General features: G+C 38.9%; 1 long non-coding RNA gene across 1 annotated transcript; it reads right to left on the reverse strand.

Annotated features, from left to right (window-relative positions):
- Nucleotides 1-741: 741 nt before the first annotated feature.
- On the reverse strand, nt 742-5,861 carry LOC134934813 (uncharacterized). The gene is made up of 3 exons (XR_010179817.1): nt 5,757-5,861; nt 2,873-2,959; nt 742-822 (listed from the first exon to the last, which is right to left on the reverse strand). It is a non-coding gene; the product is annotated as an uncharacterized LOC134934813 (long non-coding RNA).
- Nucleotides 5,862-7,924: the final 2,063 nt, after the last annotated feature.

Raw genomic sequence — 7,924 nt, forward strand, 5'->3', positions numbered from 1 at the left:
ATCCTATCCAACGGGAAGCTAACTGCTTCCCCTTTTGCCACTCTCAGATATGTGACATTGGATCATTTTCCTCAATAAAAATATGAGCACGTCTAATTTTTTTATTTTTTATTTTTGTCTCATTGGTTTGATTTGGTCTCTTTATCTACTTTTAGGACTTGTTGATAATCTGAGGTAGTTTTAGGCCAAATTTCAACGGAAATATAGAAAATTCTGAAGGGCTCACAAACTTTTCACCACCACGATAGACAGATAAATAGATAGATAGATAGATAGATAGATAGATAGATGACAGATAGATAGATAGATAGATAGATAGATAGATAGATAGATAGATTGACAGATAGATAGATAGATAGATAGATAGATAGATAGATAGATAGATAGATAGATAGATAGATGAGAGATAGATAGATAGATAGATGACAGATAGATAGATAGATAGATAGATAGATAGATAGATTGACAGATAGATAGATAGATAGATGACAGATAGATAGATAGATAGATAGATTGACAGATAGATAGATAGATAGATAGATAGATAGATAGATAGATAGATAGATGACAGATAGATAGAGAGATAGATAGATAGATAGATGATAGATAGATAGATAGATAGATAGATAGATAGATAGATAGATAGATAAATAGATGACAGATAGATAGATAGATAGATAGATAGATAGATAGATAGATAGATAGATAGATAGATAGATAGAGTGGGGTTATTACCTGTAGTTGACTCTAATGATGTAAAAGTCTCAGTTGTTGATATCAGACAAGGGGTGGTTGGGGGGTTGGATGTTGCAATTTCTGTGCCTGTAGTGGGAGATGAGACATCACATGAGACAAGTACAAATGTCTATCCATGTTATTTTACCTATAGGAAATTGGTGTACATATATATATATATATATATATATATATATATATATATATAATCTTAATCCAGATCTTTTTTACAAACTCATCAGGAGCTCCTGGAGAAGCACAGGAATCATGGGTGGAACAGGAGGCATCTACAGTTACATTTTGCCTGTGCGTTGCATACTGTATCACTAATGGAAAACCTAATGTTTTTGTAATGATTTTGTATACAAATTGATAACAGAATTTAGTCCATTGCATTAGACTAGAAATAATTATTGTTCGTTACATTTGATGTTGGACCATCCCTGCCATCTGTAACATTCTGTAAGTGTAAGTATTGCTGCCATTCTTTATCATGTACTTTCTACTATGACAAATGACACAAAATACATAATATGATTCTATAATGACTTTCTATGATGATGCAGGGTGATTGGAATTCTCCCCTAATGTATAGAACGTATATATCTGCCATACTGTATTCTACTCTGTTTTCAAAATAAACTTTGTTTCCAGTGTCTCATATGCTACCACGTCTGAGTGATCTGCGGACCCTGTATCTTCTCAGATACAATAAATGATTTTTCACCTTCCAAATACATCTTAAGGGCATTTCTAATCACATTTATACCAATACAGTATATGCTGGTGTTCTTCCCCATAATGCAGCAGGAAGGTGGGGAATTAATCCAATGATTTGTGCTCAGACAAATGAGCTTCCCGACATAATATACTGATTTATGAACATTAGAAGTGCACCTGGAAGGTACAAGCAGAATGTGTTGAAAATACAAGCCGATGCCTATTGCTAGCTAGGACACCTAAAAGTTAAAGGATGACTTAAAAATTACAGTCTTATTAAAATCATTCTCCTGAGTACTAAGGGGGACATTTACTAAGCAGTGATAAGAGCGGAGAAGTGAGCCAGTGGAAAAGTGGCCCCATCAACCAATCAGCAGCTCTATATAATTTTATAGTATGCAAATTATAGATGTTACTTCAGCGCCGATTGGTTGCCATGGGCAACTTCTCCACTGGCTCACTTCTCTGCTCTTATCACTGCTTAGTAAATGTCCCCCAAATCTTTATGAAATACCCCTCAATACCTGACGTAGAACTTCTGCCTGTAACAGTCTGTTGAAATCTTACAAGTCACTGTTGAAGTTACAGATGTGTTATGAATAACCTCTCACCACTGTACTGGCTTCCATGAGACAGCTAGCTAGCTAGCAAGCAAGAAAGATAGAGAGATAGATACTGTAGATAGATAGATAGATAGATAGATAGATAGATAGATAGATAGATAGATAGATGACTTTTAGAGAGAGAGAGAGAGATACTGTAGATAGATAGATAGATAGATGACTTTTAGAGAGAGAGATAGATACTGTAGATAAATAGATAGATAGATAGATAGATAGATAGATGACATTTAGAGAGAGAGAGAGATACTGTAGATAGATAGAAAGATAGATAGATAGATAGATAGATAGATAGATAGATAGATGACATTTAGAGAGATAGATAGATAGATGACATTTAGAGAGAGAGAGATACTGTAGATAAATAGATAGATAGATAGATAGATAGATAGATAGATAGATAGATGACATTTAGAGAGATAGATAGATGACATTTAGAGAGATAGATAGATGACATTTAGAGAGATAGATAGATCGATAGATGACATTTAGATAGATAGATAGAAAACATTTATAGAGAGATAGATAGATAGATAGATAGATAGATAGATAGATAGATGACATTTAGATAGGTAGATAGATAGATAGATAGATGACATTTAGATAGATAGATAGAGAGATAGATAGATAGATAGATGACATTTAGATAGATAGATAAATAGATAGATGACATTTAGATAGATAGATAGATAGATAGATAGATAGATAGATAGATAGATAGATAGATAGATAGATAAATAGATAGATGACATTTAGAAAGATAGATAGATGACAGATAGATAGAGTGTGGTTATTACCTGTAGTTGACTCTAATGATGTAGAAGTCTCAGTTGTTGATATCAGACAAGGGGTGGTTGTGGTGTAGGACGCTGTAGTTTCTGCGTCTGTAGTGGGAAATGAGACATCACATGGGATAAGTACAAATGTCTATCCATGTTATAGTACCTATAGGAAATTGGTATACATAAAGTCATAATCCAGATCTTCTCTACAAAGTCACCAGGACTATCCGGAGAAGCACAGGAATGATAGGGGGAACAAGAAGCATCTACAGTTGCATATTGTCTGTGCATCGCATACTGTATCCCTACAGGAAAACCTAATGTTACTGTAATGATTTCCATACAGGTTTATATGACTGTACCTGGTTAATTTTTTAAGGTAAGAAATAATAATTTCTAGTTATACAGATGTGTCCACATACAGCGTTGCGCACACTGTTAGCAGCATAGCAGGCTGTATGCTAAGGTAAAACAATAGGAATGCTCTGGACACTTGAACTGGTAGTTGCAAGCTTTTCTCAATGAGGCAATATGCAGATAGTGGATGTGGACTTTTACCATTAGAGTTGTACAAATTCAGAACAGCTGCACAATACTAATACACTGGTGATAATCAGATGAGGAATGAATACACAGATATGCAGCACAGCTTAGAAAGCAGGTAAAACACAGAGGGCCTGATTCATGTTTGTAAGCAATGCAAAAAGACAAACAACTGGGCAAAACCATGTTGCAATGCAGGTGGGACAGATGTAACATGTGCAGAGAGATTGAGGTTTGGGTGGGGTGCGTTCAAACTGAAATGTAAATTGCCGTGTAGAAATAATGCTGTCTAACAATGGTGGGCTACATGCAAAAGCATTCGGTGTTTGTGGTACCCCACTAAAAGACCTCCCTAGCACCTCTTAAAAAATGACTGTTTAAGGGGAACCATGACTTGTGGTGAGGCTAGAGTACTACAGGGTTCAGAAAGATACTGGCGCGGCTGGGACTAACAATCCCCTGCTTACCAAGTGACGTCAGCTGCAGGTGCAACAGGCACCAGGACTCAAGTGATTTCAGCCGCATCACTTGTAGAGCGGGAAGCCATGGATCCTGTAACTGGCTGACTGAGAAGGAGGTGGGGCGACCTCCTGAGGTGTTTGCTGAGGAGAGTGAGAGCCTGTGAGGGGACAAATTTGACAGAACTCTTGAGAGATGTATGCCGAGAGACACCACCGGTCACAGGTTGGAGCGCCCGTGACCGGGTGCTGCTGTGGAGAAGCCCTGAGGAGGACCATCCCTTGCGGATGGAGGAAGCGGTGGTGGACACTGTCCGGGGGTGCGGCGGTGGAGAAGACCTGAGGAGGACTACCAGGGAGCCGCTGCCCTGAGAGGAATCGGAGAGCGGGACCTGGTAGCACTTTCACTGTGTGACTGGAGGGTAAGCCTGTGAGTGACACACATCAGTGGCCAGTCAGTCACTAATAGCCAGCCAGAAGTAGCCACCTAGCCCCCAGCTGAGGACACTGATATATAAGGCAGCCTAATACCCAGACTAGCCCCAAGTTGTGTGAGGGAGTTCATCCCAAACAGCACCAGGCGTTTAACCATCTCACAAGCAGCCAGTGGGAGTTATGAACATAGACTGCCAGAGAAAGGCAGCCCAATACCAGTCAGCAGCAGTGACATTTAAGTGTGAGGATCTGGGGCAGTCGAAAGTCTAGTGTCTTCCCTAGTAACAGACCGAGCTCGATCCAGCCAGCCAGTGTGACAGCAGCCTTGGGGTGGTTAAAGACAGTGAGGTAGCAGCAGGATTTGTAGCCCCAATCTGAAAGCCTTTTGATCACACACAGGCATCCCAGTATCTGAGGCAGGCAGCCAAAAGATGACTCTGTCAGCGTCAGCCCTTCTCCGTGACTGTCACTTACTGGATGCTAAAGACATTGGGGTCTATTCATGAAGCAGTGAAAAGTGTGAGCCAGTGGAGAAGTTGCCCATGGCAACCAATCAGCATTGAAGTAACATTTATAATTTGCATACTATGCAATTGCACGAAAGCAGCTGATGATTAGACACCTCCTTCTGCCAGTAAATAAGCGGCTGACTGAACGACTGATATGGGAATGTTTATCTCATTTGCTAAATTAATCATCTGTGGGTCTACAGTGGAATTATCATTTTATGGTGTCATGCCTTTATATTTATGGCATTATTAATCATATGATGAAACACATGGATTTGCAGACCTAGGAGATGGCATCTGCATGGAGCAATATTCTGTATATTTAGATAGATACGATAGAGAGATAGATAGATAGATAGATAGATAGATAGATAGATAGATAGAGAGAGAGAGAGAGAGAGAGAGAGAGAGAGAGAGAGAGAGAGAGATAGATAGATAGATAGATAGATAGATAGATAGAGTGGTATCGGTAGGTGATGTGGAAGTCTCAGATTCCGGAGAATTGATTTTTGGGGTGTAGGTGTCGGAAGATGAAGACTCTTCTACTGTAGTAAAATCTGAAACATCTAAATCAGTACAAATAGAGACAAGTTGAAATGTTTATATGATATTTTAGTGGTGGAAGCATTTATGGGGAACATTCCCTGTATAATGGTGACCGGAGACCATTTCTCACTCTGTAAGGAGTTGATGATTAAACTGTCTTGGGAATGGAGGACACCAAACTGGCCTGTACTGTCAATGAATTTAGTACAGTACATCATTTTTGCTCTTCATTTTTCCTTTTGACAACTGAACAAAACTTTTTAAATATGTCCTTGTGTTCTCCATTTCCCCATCACTTTTACCAATAAACTGGATGCCAGAACTCGATAGATAGATAGATAGATAGATAGATAGATAGATAGATAGATAGATAGATAGATAGATAGATAGATAACGTGGTCTCACTACCTGTAGGTGATGTGGAAGTCTCATATGTACTCTCAGTATAAAATGCTGTAGAAGTCTCAGAATCTGGAGAATTGCTGTTTGGGGTGTAGGTTTCGGAAGTTGAAGATTCTTCTGTAGTAAAAGCAGAGATATATATAAATCTGTACAGTGACAAGTTCTACTGTTATTACATTTTATAGTAACTGTGGTAAATCTGTATACATGGAATCATCCTTCAGTTTATGTCTTCAGAACCACCAGGGCCACCCAGAAAAGCACAGGAATCGTGGGGGTAATATGAAGCATCTACAATTGTCACCATTCTGTATTGGGTATCCGGACTCCAGGTCAACACACCTTAGGTCGATGCCAATTTGTTGACACACCTTAGGTCGACATGGACAAAAGGTCGACATGGACAAAGGTCGACAGGAACAAGGTCGGCATGGAAAAAGGTTGACATGAGTGTTTCACAATATTTTTCTTTTTTGGAACCTTTTCATACTTAACTATCCACGTGGACTACGATTGGAATGGTAATTTGTGCCGAGCGAAGCGGAGCAGAGCGAAGGCACCATGCCCGAAGCATGGCGAGCGAAGCGAGCCATGCGAGGGGACGCGGTGCACTAATTGGGGTACCCGGTCACTCTACGAAGAAAACGACACCCAAAAAAACATTAAAAACTCATGTCGACATTTTTCCATGTCGACCTTGTTCCTGTCGACCTTTTGTCCATGTTGACATTTATCCATGTCGACCTAAGGTGTGTCGACCAATTGGCATCGACCTAAGGTGTTTCGACCTTTTTGTTGTCGACCTGGAGTCCCAGACCCCTGTATTGGTCCATGTCACTGAATACCTTTCTACCACTTCCTCTTGGATAAGAGGGAGGAATGCTCTGCGCTCCAAGAATCACTATATTAGATTCATTAATTAATTAATTATGTCACAGGTTCTCAAACTCGGTCCTCAGGACCCCACATGTTTTGCAGGTCTTCTCACAGAATCTGTCACACAAAAAAGGGAAGGAAGCGAGGGAAATGGTAGGAGGGAGAGGGGAGAGGGGAAGTCAGTTGCACAGGAAAAGAAATTATGAGAAAAGCCCCTATTTCACGTATCTCATTAATTGCTCATATTTCCAAGGGGGTGCTACCACAGATCATATTGTAAATGCACAGTAAAGGGAAAGGAAAAGGATCTGTCTTGGGTGCACAAAGTTTAAAATATAACTTTTAATTATTTCCGTTAAAATTTGGATTTGACACTATATTGTAGCGTATTCTACTGAGTAGCTAATATGCGAAATATTAAAACCACAAATAACAAATATGTGAAAGTATAACAACACTGTGAATTATAGAGAAAGACAATAAACATAGATTTAAAAAACTGAGCATCTGTTTGGTGTCTGTTCTGTTAAGTCCCTGTTTTTATCTTATGCAACACGTTTGTATTTCACATGGATACAATTGTGTTAAAGTAATAGCCTCAATGTTTAAAGGACTATTTCTAGCACTTTGATGTTTGAAAAAATGTGTGTTTCTGGCACAGAGCCCGGATTCTATAACTAGAACATATGTTGCAATCTTAAAGAATCTGATATATTGTTTCTATGTTCTTTGATTTGTTATGAATCACTTGGATTTCCAAAATTCAATCACACATAGATTTATGTGGCGCCACTCTCCTTAATACATAGGACCGTTGTAAATCAATAGTATGCTTTTTGATAATAATATCAAATCCCCTTATAAGTTTTACCAATATGCAGATCTCAGTATAGTAGTATGATAACTCATTACACAAATTATAAGGTTATTGATCGTCTTATTTAGTATGTGACATTCCAGTATGGGTTCACCTCTCACTTATAGTGTCAGGTGTCTGTCACATACCATAGGATCCTATATTTAATTCCCCCTTCACCTCTCACAAATAGTGTCAGGCGTATTATACATCAGGGGGTAATCCCGTGATATTTCTCATATGTGAGATTTGATGCTGGTTCGCCTCTCACTTATAGTGTCAGGCTTACTGTATATTGGGGGGGTGATCCTGTGGTATTTCTCTTATAAGAAAATATATATTGATACACCTCTCACTCGTAGTGTCAGGTGCTCAGTTCTTATCTAGGGTTGGTTCTTCATGAGTATCAAACTTGGTGTCACTAGAGATCTGCTTAAATGAT

Source organism: Pseudophryne corroboree, chromosome 6 (genome assembly GCF_028390025.1).
Source record: "Pseudophryne corroboree isolate aPseCor3 chromosome 6, aPseCor3.hap2, whole genome shotgun sequence".
Taxonomy (NCBI): domain Eukaryota; kingdom Metazoa; phylum Chordata; class Amphibia; order Anura; family Myobatrachidae; genus Pseudophryne; species Pseudophryne corroboree.